The sequence below is a fragment of the Ovis aries genome, chromosome 1 (assembly GCF_016772045.2).
Source record: "Ovis aries strain OAR_USU_Benz2616 breed Rambouillet chromosome 1, ARS-UI_Ramb_v3.0, whole genome shotgun sequence".
Lineage (NCBI taxonomy): Eukaryota > Metazoa > Chordata > Mammalia > Artiodactyla > Bovidae > Ovis > Ovis aries.
In genome coordinates this window covers 54,222,343-54,235,181 of record NC_056054.1, presented here as the reverse complement: position 1 = coordinate 54,235,181, position 12,839 = coordinate 54,222,343, and the positions used below count along the sequence as shown (strand labels likewise).

At 41.4% G+C, this 12,839-nt stretch overlaps 1 protein-coding gene across 11 annotated transcripts in view; it reads left to right on the top strand.

Moving 5' to 3' along the window:
- The first annotated feature begins 10,535 nt into the window (after nt 1-10,535).
- Nucleotides 10,536-12,839, top strand: part of USP33 (ubiquitin specific peptidase 33) — a 64,028-nt gene continuing 61,724 nt past the window's right edge. For 10 of the 11 annotated variants that reach the window (XM_060411006.1, XM_004002094.5, XM_042249956.1 and 7 more), the window contains exon 1: nt 10,536-10,764. The gene's annotated coding sequence lies outside the window, so the exon portion shown is untranslated. The remainder of the gene's footprint in view (nt 10,765-12,839) is intronic. The other variant, XM_012174117.5, reaches the window with a different exon arrangement.

The following is a 12,839-nucleotide window of genomic DNA, read 5'->3' as shown; positions in this document are numbered from 1 at the left end:
TTTAATTTTGCTTATGGGTGTATATGTATATGTGTATATTCAGTCACACTTTTTATTGTTGTTATAAGTCTCTGCCTCTACATTGGGCTTTTGCAGTTCTGTGGCGTTATCTTTTTTCCTTTTTTTCTTTCTTCTTCCTTTTTCTTATCTCTTTTTTATAATTTTGATTTTTAATTTAGTTAAAACTATTATATTTTTCTACACTTATTTGTTTGCCTTTCCTTCTGTTCTTTTCCCCTTGCAGTTAATCTTTAATATATATAACTCTTCTTCATCTACTTCTATTTAACTTTGCATATATCTATTCTTTCTTTCTTTTCCTCTCAATATATTTGTTAGCTTTATTTTCATTGCTTTATTCCCCACTTGGCACCTTGCTTTAGTTTTGTTTTCCAGTTTGTGCTTTAGTTAGTTTTGTTCTTAATTGGTAAACATAATTTTTTATTTCTTTTGTTTGCCAAGTCAATCTACTGTACTTCATTTTTGATGGACTGTTTTGACTTTGCTTATGGGTGTGTATGGATGTGAGAGTTGGACTATAAAGAAAGCTGAGCTCTGAATAATTGATGCTTTTGAACCGTGGTGTTGGAGAAGACTTGAGAGTCTCTTGGACTGCAAGGAGATCAACCAGTCCATCCTAAAGGAAATCAGTCCTGAATATTCATTGGAAAGACTGATGCTGAATCTGAAACTTTAATACTTTGGCCACCTGATGCGAAGAACTGACTCACTGGAAAAGACCCTGATGCTGGGAAAGACTGAAGGCAGGAGGAGAAGGGGATGATAGACGATGAGATGGTTGGATGGTATCACCAACTCAATGGACACGAGTTTGAGCAAGCTCTGGGAGTTGGTGATGGACAGGAAAGCGTGGCATGCTACAGTCCATGGGGTTGCAAAGAGTCAGACATGACTGAGAGACTGAACTGAACTGACTGATGGATGTATACGTATATGTATATATTCCATTATTTTAATTATTATTTGCCTGATTTTGTAACTGCCATTTGTCTGGGGTTCAACTTTGGTTTCTTGTTTTGAGGTATTTATTTTAATCTCACTTAATGCCATAACAAACCACTTGTGGATTCTCATTCCTGACCAGAGATCAAGCCCTGAGCCTTTGGAGTAAGAACACTGATTCTAAGACCCTAGACTACTAGAGAACTAAACCTAGGCAGTATCAAATAGTGAGAACTGACACAAAGGAAACCACTTGAATACAAGACCCAGCATCACCCTACAATCAGGAGCACCCTGAGCAGAATGCCTCATCTAAACAACAAACAAAATAAAAATACAAACCCAATCATCAGCAGACAGGATTACCACCTCATTCAGCCTTGCCCATCAGAGGAAAAACAAACAAATGAACAAAACAAAACAAAACAAAATTCTCAGCACAAATCTCACCCTATACTAAGTTTACACAAACCACTGGACCAAACTTAGGAGGGCAGAGACCAAAAGGAAGAGAGAATTCAACCTTGAAACCTGGAAAAAGGAGACCTCAAACACAATAAATTAAAAAAAAATTATGAAACTACACAATTGAAGGAACAAACTAGAAACACAGAAGTCCAAATAAATGAAGAGGAAATAGGGAAACTACTTGAAAAACAATTCAGAATAATGATAGTAAAGATGATCAAAAACCTTGAAAACAAAATGGAGAAAACACAAGAATCAATTAACAAGGACCTAGAAGAATTAACCTAGACAGCATATTACAAAGCAGAGACATTACTTTGCCAACAAAGGTCCGTCTAGTCAAGGCTACGGTTTTCCGGTAGTCATGTATGGATGTGAGAGTTGGACTATAAAGAAAGCTGAGAGCCGAAGAATTGATGCTTTTGAACTGTGGTGTTGGAGAAGACTCTTGAGAGTCCCTTGGACTGCAAGGAGATCCAACCAGTCCATCCTAAAGGAGATCAGTCCTGAATATTCATTGGTGGGACTGATGTTTAAGCTGAAACTCCAATGCTTTGGCCACCTGATGTGAAGAGCTGACTCATTTGAAAAGACCCTGATGCTGGGAAAGATTGAAGGTAGGAGGAGAAGGGGACGACAGAGGATGAGATGGTTGGATGGCAACACCGACTTGATGGACATGAGTTTAAGTAAGCTCCGGGAGTTGGTGATGGACAGGGAAGCCTGCAGTCCATGGGGTCGCACTGAGTCAGACACGGCTGAACTGAATTACTCCAACTGAACTGAACTGTATGCACATATATGGAATCTAGAAAAATGGTACTGAAGGATTGATTTACAGGACAGCAAAGGAGAGACAGACGTAGAGAATAGACATATGGACACAGAGAGAGGGGAGTAGGGGGTGAGAGGAATGGAAAGAGTAACATGGAAACTTACATTACCATATGTAAAATAGATAGCCAACAGGAATTCGCTGTATGGCTCAGGAAACTCAAATAGGGCCTCTGTATCAACCTAGAGGGGTAGGATGGGGAGTGAGATGGGAGGGAGGCTCAAAAGGGAGGGGATATATGTATACCTATGGCTGATTCATGTTGAGGTTTGACAGGAAACAACTAAAGTTGGTAAAGCAATTATCCTTCAATAAAAAAATAAATTTAAATAAAACGAAGGACTTCCCTGGTGATCCAGTGGTTAAGACTCCCTGCTTCTGCTGCAGAAGGTGCAGGTTCGATCCCTGGTCAAAGAACTCTTGCATGCAGCCCAGTGCAGCCTGAAAACAAAAATTAATTAATTAATAAGATGAACAGCATCTGCTGCCTGTATATTTAAATGATGGACATTTTGAAAAGCCTAAAAAAGTTATTCTCTTTCCAAGTTAGAAAATACATAATTTTTGCATATTTTCACATTTATTCATATTTTTAAGCAGCAAACTTGTTGATTTGTCCTTTTTCTACACTGTGCCTTGTACTATGCTTAATACTGGAAATACCAGAATGAGTAAGAAAAATCCCTGCCCATGGTTTGATTCAGGAGACTGAAAAAATTACTGCAATGTATAATGATATTACACTGTACAATTTATAATCAACAGTATAATATCACTAGAAAGTACTCTAGAGAATACAAGAATGGGCTCACATGGCCTGGGAAAGTTAAAGAAAGTTTCTCCTAGGAGATAACTCTTGAAAGATGAGTGGGGGTTCACTTTTAACAAAAAATACAGTGTCTTCCCTTGGTGTCTAGTGGTTAAGAATTTGCCTTGCTAACAAGGGATGCATGTTGGATCCCTGCTGAGAGGAGATTCCACATACCTAGGGGCAAGTGACCCTGGGCGCCAGGGCCGCAGCTAGAGAGCCGGCTTGCCACAACTTCTGAGTTAGCGTGCTCTGGAGCCCATGCTAGGCCGCAAGAGAAGGCCCGGCGACCACAACTAGAAAGAAGCCCCTAGGTGCCACAACTAGAGAAAGCCTGCGCCCTGGCAACCAGGAGCCTGCACTCTACAGAGAAGATGCAGCGCAGCCAAGATTTTTAAAAAAGGAGTGGGGGCATTCTAAGGATTTAGGCTTAAGGAAAGCGGCACTAAATAGGAGGGGCACAAGCAAGTGTTTTGCCTTTTAGGAGAATAGGATGTAGGTTAGAATAGATGAGGATAGGACGTTTCGTTTGGTAAACAAAAAATGAGATAAGAGGAGTAAATTTGGCTATTACTAAAGCCAAGGGGGAGTAGGATTAGGGGAGCAGGTGCTTAGGGCACACCATTTGAAAAGCTAGTCTCCTGTTCAGACAGGTGCAAGATACTTAGATGTTAAACCCTGGGCAATTTGCTCCTCTCATTGTAGATCCTTGAGAAGAAAAAAGAAAATCTCTGGAGCAACAAGGAATCATTAAAGCATTATGTGATTTGATTTGTGTTTTAGAAAGAGTCGTGTTCAGAAGTATGGTACGGTACTAGAGTAGAGTGAAACTAGAGTCAGAGAAACTTGGTAGGGAACTATCAAAATAGAAAGGAAGAGACTCTGTGGAGGAAACTTCTGAGGTTCCATCCCCATGTAGTCAGTTCAAAGTCTACTGATTTTATTCCCCTAAGTAGCTCTCAAGTCATCTCCACTGCTGGGCCTTTACTTCGCTTTGTCTAGATTCTGCAATAGTCTCCAATCTACGCTCACCATTACTATCCAAGTAATCCAACTCATGTCATTGGTAAATCTCATCATGTTGTTGGTTTTCTCAAAGTTCTTCATGGATCTTTAGAGAGGAAGGTCTGCTTTACTGCAATGATCATTCGTGACCTGCCTTCCATGTGTAGTCTGTCCTGCTACTCCCTGCCCTCAATCTCTGCACCACTAAAACTGACCCCTTGCAAATTCCCAGATTAGCACTTGGCCTCTTGGTGATGTGGTTTCATCTAAGCAGTTCACTGTGCCTAAAAAATTCTCCCCTCTCTGGTTCATCAGAAACCTTCTTCCTCAGCTTTTAAACCAGTATCAGTTTGTGTGTGTGTGATATTGGGTTGACCTGATCCCCTACTTTTCTCTCTTGGAAACTTCCTTTCCATTCATCCATGTAATTGTCATTGGAGCTACTCTGTTCTTTTATGCACTTGCTGAATGCTCCAAGGCATACATTTAATCCAGATGAAGACAATAAGCCCATTATTGGGGATTTACATTTTTTTAAATATTCATGTATTTGTTTATTTTGGCTGTGCTGGGTCTTAGTTATGGCTTTCTCAGGATCTTCGTTGCAGACTCTTACTCACAGTATAGATGTAGGTTCTAGTTCCCTCACCAGGGATTGAACCCAGGCCCCCTATATTGGGAGCCTGGAGTCTTACTCACTGGACTACCAGGGAAGTCCCAATCTGAGATTTTTTTAAACTAAAATCTCTGCTCTTAGAACAGTGAGATGAAGGGAAGCCCCTGGTGGTCCAGTGGTTCAGTCAGTTTCAGTTCAGTCGCTCAGCTGTGTCCAACTCTTTGCAACCCCATGGACTGTAGCATGCCAGGCCTCCTTGTCCATCACCAACTCCCAGAGTTTACTCAAACTCATGTCTATGGAGTCAGAGATGCCATCCAACCATCTCATAATCTGTTGGATGGTCCACTGGTTATCTGTATTTTCACTGCCAAGGGTCATCGTTCAATACCTGGTTGGGGAAATTGTCTTTCAGTCACTAAGTCAGGTCTGACTCTTTGCAACCCTATGGACTGCAGCAAGCCAGGCTCCTCTGTCCTCTACTGTCTCCCTGAGTTTGTTTAAATTCATGCCCTCTGAGTTAGTGATGGTAGTTAACCATCTCATCCTCTACCACCCCTTTCTCCTTTTACATTTAATCTTTCCCAGCATCAAGGTCTTTTTCAATGAGTCAGCTCTTTGTATCAGGTGACCAAAGTATTACAGCTTCAGCTTCAGCATCTGTCCTTCCAACAAAATTCAGGGTTGATTTCTTTTAGGATTGATTGGTTTGATCTCCTTGTTGTCTAAGGAACTCTCAAGAGTCTTCTCCAGTACCACCATTCAAAAGCATCAACTCTTTGGTGTTCAGCCTTTTTGATAGTTCAACTCTCACATCTGTACGCAACTACTAGAAACACCATACCTTTGATTATATATGGTCCTTTGTCAACAAAGTGATGTCTCTGCTTTTTAACATGCTATCTAGGTTTGTCATAGTTTTCCTTCTAAGCAGTAGGCATCTTTTAATTTCAAGGCTGCAGTCACCTCCTGCAGTGATTTTGGAGTCCAAGAAAATAAAATCTGTCACTGCTTCCACTTTTTCCCCTTCTATTTGCCATGAAGTGATGAGATCAGATGCCATGATCTTAGCTTTTTTTTTAATACTGAGTTTCAAGCCAGCTTTTTCATTCTCCTCTTTCATCTGTATCAAGAGGCTCTTTAGTATCTCTTTACCATCCGCCATTAGAGTATTTTCTGCATATCTGAGGTTGTTAATAGTTCTCCTGGCAATCTTGATTCCAGCTTGTGATTCATTCAGCCTGGCATTTTGCTTGATATACTCTGCATATGTTATGTAAGCAGGCAGCCTTGTCATACTCCTTTCCCAATTTTGAACCAGTCAGTGTTCCATGTCTGGTTCTGTTGCTTCTTGACCTGCATACAGGTTTCTCAGGAGACAAGTAAGGTGATCTGGTATTCTCATCTCTTTAAGAAGGAAATGGTAGGAGGAAATGCCAAGTTATTCCGGTATTCTTGCCTTGAGAACCCCAAGAAGTATGAAAAGGTAGAAAGACACCCCACCAGAAGCTGAGCCTCTCAGATCAGAAGGTATCCAATATGCTACTGGGGAAGAGTAGAGGGCAATTACTAATAGCTCCAGAAAGAATGAAGTGGGCTGGGTCAAAGCAGAAACAACATTCAGTTGCGGATGTGTCTGATGATGAAATAAAGTCCATTGCTGCATAGGAACCTGGAATGTTAGGTCCACGAATCAAGGTAAATTGGACATGGCAAGCAGGAGATGGCAAGACTCAACATAGATATCCTAGGAATCACTGAACTAAAATGGATGGGAATGGGAGAATTTAATTCAGATTACCATTATATCTGCTACTGTGGGCGAGAATCCCTTAGAAGAAATGGAATAGCCCTCATAGTCAACAAGAGTCCAAAATGCAGTACTTGGATGTAACTTCAAAAATGATGAAATGATCTGAGTCTGTTTCTAAGGCAAACTATTCAACATCATAGTAATCTAAGCCTATACCCCAACCACTGATGCTGAAGTACCTGAAGTTCGCCGGTTCTGTGAAGACCTATAAGATCTTTTAGAACTCACACTCCAGAAAGATGTTCTTTTCATCATAGGGGATCAGAATGCAAAAGTAGGAAGTTAAGAGATACTCAGAATAACAGGCAAGTTTGGCCTTGAAGTACAAAATGAAGCAGGGGAAAGGCTAAGAGAGTTTTGTCATGCTGGTTGGGGAACTAAGATCTCACAAGCTGTGTGGCATGGCCAAAAAACCAAAACCCTGTACGATGGCAAACTCAAAAAAAATGAATATTAAAGAGATCATAATTCCAGGGGAAAAGCTAAAGGCTTTGACTAAGATTTGTCTGAGGAATAGGGAGGGATCCTTAGAGATATTCAGGGACAATAATGAGAGAGAACAAAATTGTTTTCTTCTTGCTCCCTACCAAATCCAGTGTGTTCATCAAATTAGGAATGATGATTTAATTAGATTTCTGTCACTTATTGGGGCTTTCTTGTAGTCTATGAGGTCGCTAAGAGTCGGGCACAACTAAGCAACTTCCCTTTCACTTTTCACTTTCATGCACTGGAGAAGGAAATGGCAACCCATTCCAGTCTCTTGCCTGGAGAATCCCAGGGACAGAGGAGCCTGGTAGGAGGCCGTCTATGGGGTCGCACAGAGTCGGACACGACTGAAGTGACTTAGTAGCAGCAGCAGCAGCAGCAGCAGCAGTAGCTCAGATGGTAAAGAATCTGCCTACAGTGCTGGAGACCCTGGTTTGAGCCGTGGGTCAGGAAGATCTCCTAGAGAAGGGAATGGCTACCCACTCCAGTATCCTTGCCTGGAGAATTCCATGAACATAGGAGCCTGGTGGGTATAGTCCATGGGGTTGCAAAGAGTCAGACACTACTGAGTGACTATTTACCTTATCTTATCTGTCACTTGTAACCAAAGACATATTGTAAAGCATCAGTTTTAGTTCAAACATGGTTTCTCAACAGTGTCACTAATAACATTTTGGACTCCTTTGTCAGGTTAATGCAAAGGAATGTGATTCTTTTTCTCTCTAGTCCTATTGAAGGATGTCGCCAAATATCCACTAGGGGGCCGATGTCAACTGCCCCCAGCTGAAAGCCAACAAAGGTTTGGGTCCTTCAGTACTAATCTCTGAGAATATTGAGAACAAGAGAGAAATACAGTTTAGAGAAAATAGGCAAAGAATTAAATGCACACAAAAATCTTGAAATAATTCACATTCATAATAAATTCTCTGAAGGAAACAAATGGGATACTAAAATGAAAAATAAAGGAGTGAAGAGTGCTACTTTATTTTAGGAATGCTACTTTGTTTTTCTTTAATGTTTGTTTATTTATTCAGCTGTGTCAGATCTTAAATGGCACATGGGATCTTTTGTTGTAGCACAGGGACTCTCCAGTTGTGGTTCATCTGTTTAGTTGCTCTGCGGCAGGTGGGACCTTGGTTCCCTGACCAAGGATCAAACCTGAGCCCTCTGCATTGCAAGGCAGATTCTTAACTGCTTGGACCACCTGGGAAGTTCTCAAGAGAGCTCCTTTAAACAGGGAATATCTAGGTAGGAGTTAGGTAAATGAGGGATTGGAGTTTAGAGTATCTGGTCAAATTATATCTGATACAAGTGTATCTGAGGGAACAGCATTTATAAAGGCTTTTAAGGAGCATTGAAATGTATGTTTTGTGCTTTGCTATTTTACCTGCTCTTAGTTGCAAAAATGAGAAGGTATTTGTTTTGATGTTCATTCCCTCCCTCTGCCCCTCTCCCAATCCCATTTGGAGAGCCTTCCCTATCTGGCCTGATACATGACTTCAGGGTGTACAGTTCATATACGCTGGACACAAGTGGCACTTCCAGAGTTCTGTGCCAGAATTAATGTGATTCAGCTGGGTGTCCATTCTATGGAATGTATAATCTCTCCTGTCTGAGAGGGAGTTGATAGATTTCCCAGTGACAGCATCCTTTCTTATAGCCTATTGTTGAGGTATTGTTTGAAAAAGAGTAAGAAATTAAAGATTCTAGATATATAGGGATAAAAGGATAAAGGTAAACCAGGCGTTGGCAGGAAGGGTGGGAATCCATGAAAGTTAAAAGTGGGAGAGCTACTGCATTATCAGTGTGAATTTGCTTCATTTTTAAGGACTGATCCATAGCAAGGACTTGACCTGGTGTCCAAATGAAAGGCAGTTGCCTGTTGTCATCTAGGCAATGAGTCACATCTGCCTTGAAAAGTCACATCATCTGTTTTCCCTTTGTCCTAGAATTCCTGAAGGACAGATAAGTCAAAGAGAAAAGAGGTTGTTGGTTATTAAGCAGGTTGGTGGGAAGACTTTGGGTCTGAGCTAAATTTGCTCAAACTCTGCAATACCATAACATCACTGATACATTTTCAACACAGGAATTTTTGGAGCAATGACTTTTGTCTTTTGTCTATTTAGTGTCTTAATGATTCATGGAAATATATATATATATATATGTATATACACATTTATATATGAGCCCTTTATTAGTCACATTGATACATATTTCAAATGTTTTCTCCTATTTGCTGACTTAACTCCTTCATCTCTTTATAGTGTCTTTTGATGCAGAGATGACTTTTTAATAGGTGACAATTTTTGCCAGCAGTATTACTTAATAATGGAAACAGTTTCAAACCTCCTTTTTCAAAATGCTCTCTTTATTGCACAAGTTTCTTTCAAAAAGCAGTTCTCACTCATTTTTGAAACACAGCTTTTACTCTAGGGCCATAGGAAAATGTATACATTAAAAAGTTGTTTTGTTGTTAGCATTGCTAACAACAGCCACTTATCACCAGAAAGGTTTATAAAATTTTTAATGTCTTTTTTCAAATAAACCTATAAAACTCTCCTTTTGTCAGACAGTACTTTGCTACAAGATATCAGGGAACCAATGTTTTCACGAAATAAAAATTTAACACATTGCTGAGATCTTCCAGCATGTAAACTGCAATATTTTGAAATATGCTGACAGTCAGTTAACCCAGGATAGGTTGTGGTGCAAACTGAGGGCTTGGTGTCAATTCCTACATAAGATGAGGGCAAAAATTCATTTCTTTCATTTTTACCATATCAAAGATGCTGAAATAACCTTTGATATAAATTGATAGAATTAGAAGCTCCCATATTCTCTATTTGTTTCTGACAGAGACTGATCATCTTACATAACACTTGAGTACAAGCTCCCATTTTGGAGACCGAAAAGTTAGAGATAAACAGACACGTTGAAATTGACAGTTGGAACAATTAATATTAACTGTTTTATTGTTTGCATATTAATCAATTGAATGGATTTTAACAGGTCCATTAATTATTAATAGAAGGCAGATCTCTTTAAATGCTCTAGTCACTAAGCAGATACTAAGGTTTCAATAAATAATTGATCTGATCTTGATTTTGGCCTAAGGGAAAATGGGAGAGACGAATTTCTACTTTGTAGAAGTGGGAGAAGAAACACAATGACTTTCAGAGAGTCTAGGTCCTAAGATGCTGGGAGAAGAAAGAGAGGAAGGAAAAAGTGTTGAAGTAAGTATACTTTCTTTGCCCCTTTAGTGGGCAGCCTAAACGCAAATTCTGTAATGCATCGAGACAGACCTGTTAACGGTCGTAGTGTGACTGTACAAGAGGGCGAGAACTCGTGTAGAAACGAAGTGTTTCAAATCCAAAACTGCTCTACAGGTACACGCTCCCCGAGCCGCTAGCTCCTTAGGAAGTCTCAGCGGGGACAGCAGCCTGGGTCTCTGCACCTGGACCCGGCCGCCGCGGCCACGCCCCCAGAGGCGGGGCGGGCTCTCTTCGTAGCCCCGCCCCTCCCCGCCCTCCCGCAACTCCCCAGACGCCTGCGGCGACGGCTGAGACACCGGAAGGAGCGGTAGCTGCTGCGGGAAGTGGCGGGTGCGGGAGGCGGGGAGCCCGCGGGCTAAGCTGCGGAGCTGTTTTCCGGCGCCCAGGACGTGACGCCTCCCATCTCCTAGGTCAGGAGAAGAAAAGAGGAGTTGGTGAAGGTGCGGCCACAGGCCACCGTTGGCCGCGCTGGCGGGGCCCGTGGGGAAGGCCTTGGAGGTGAGCGCGACGCTGCTGGGAGGGGCTCAGGGCCGAAAGGCGCCCGCCTGCAGCCAGGGGCCGATCTGTGTTCTCGCTGCCGCGCACCGGAGCTGTGGCTGCTGTAGCGGCCTCTTTTTCTTGATTCCGGATGGTGGTGAGCGCGCGTGTGGGTAGAAGGCCTAGACCCCTCCAGTGCTTTGCGCTGATGATTGGTGGCCGGCCCGGTAGGGGTCGGCGGAGGACGCGAGTCAGTCGTACATTTGAGGAAGGGTGCCCAGGGGGCGCTTCCCTGGAAGGCAGGAGGGGTGAGGGGAGTCCCTGAGAAGGTCTCCGCTCCTTCCTCGGTCCGCATTCCAGCTTGCCAGCCCGGCACGGTGGGCGCGGAAGACTGGAAGCCCCGCAGCGCGCTGGCTCCGGGGTTCTGGTTTCGCTTTGCGGCGCAGTTGGGGTGATCGGACCCATTCGTGCAGCCCCAGGGGCTCCGTTATTCTTTGTTGTCAGCGGGAAAACCTAGGCGTCGTCGTCCCTGGAATTTTTCTTCGGTGAATATTTAATCCGACTGTTTTCAGAGGTTACGGTAGCCCTTGCGGTCTGTCCATCCGCAGCTTTTGTTTGAGTCAGTTTCCATGGTGTGTGGTTTCCCAGACCTTTACTCTTACATATTTACCCACTATAAAATGCTCTTCTTTTGAATGATTGTTAGGTGACTCTGGTGCTTTACACAAGTATTTTTAGGGTTTACGGTTTCATATAATCAATATAAGGCCAGGAAAATTGGGACAGTGGTGACAACACCGGCAGGCGCGTAGGCTCTGAACTGACGCTGAATTTTACCACAAGGATCTCTAGACTTCTTGCTTAATAGATGTATAGAATTGTAGAATTTTTTAGTTTGATCAGATTATTTTTCTTTTAAGGAAAATCTCTTTCAAAATATAATGAGGCTGTCCTAGTTCGTTTCTGGTTGAAGCAAATGTATCATCTGGAAAGGTCTGACCAAAGCAAATAATAAGCTATTTGGTCTGAACATAATATGAATATTGTTAGTGAATTCATGCTGTTAATATAAACATGAGGGAAAATGGGAATCTTATTGAAATGCTAATCTTAAGAAAAAGTATTAGGAATGAATTGTACTACACCAGGGGCTTTATATTACTTTACTTTGGCAGGATTTTAAAAAAATGGACAGTACAAGAAATATTCCAGAAATAAATTATTTGACCTCTTGCCATATGCAAGAGAGATTGTCTGCTTAACATTGCTTCTTATGGGTTTAGAGCCAGCTTTCACTTTTTTGTCTTTTGTGATTCTTTATAACCTATTTGAAACCAAAAACGTAAATGCATTCAATGGCATTAGATTGTAGTAGATAAATTATTTTAATCGTTTGAAATGCAACGTTGAGGATATAATTTTAAGGTTTATGTATTGCTGTTATAATCTTCAGTGACTTTTCAAATATACAATCTTATTTGATCCTCATGCCTGTTCACTGAGTTAGGAATTCCAAGAAGTAAAGCCTTTTCCCACAACAGAGACATTTTGAGATTGTGGAAGGATTAGAATTTCTCTAAAGCCTGAAATAATCTTGCTGAAATAACCTTTGATATAAATTGGAATTCAGCTAGATTTTGGAGCACAGTGAACTGTAACATGTGACAGACTGTGGACTCTTAAAGGAAATGAAGAGCATAAATGGTGAAAGATTTTTGGGGAGAACTGTGAAATGTAGTCATGTCTAAAAAATAAAGGGATAAATAGCAGCTTTTTTTAGTGTAGATTTTTTGTTTGACTTTTTTTTTTTTTTTTTAATTTGGCTGCGCTGGGTCTTAGTTGTGACAAGTGGCATCTAGTTGCCTGGCCAGAGATCAGACTCAGGAGCTCGGAGTCTTAACCACTGGACCACAGCGAAGTCCCTCATACAGTTTTTAAACTTTTCAAGTCTGCATGCAATTTCAGGAGCATTTTGATAAGTAGCTGCAAAGAGAATGAGATGAATATAGTTGGTTTGTCTATAAAAAGCATGAATTTTTTACAATATAGTGTGTGTGTGAGCATGTGTGTATCAGGAGAACTAATACTTAAGAAAC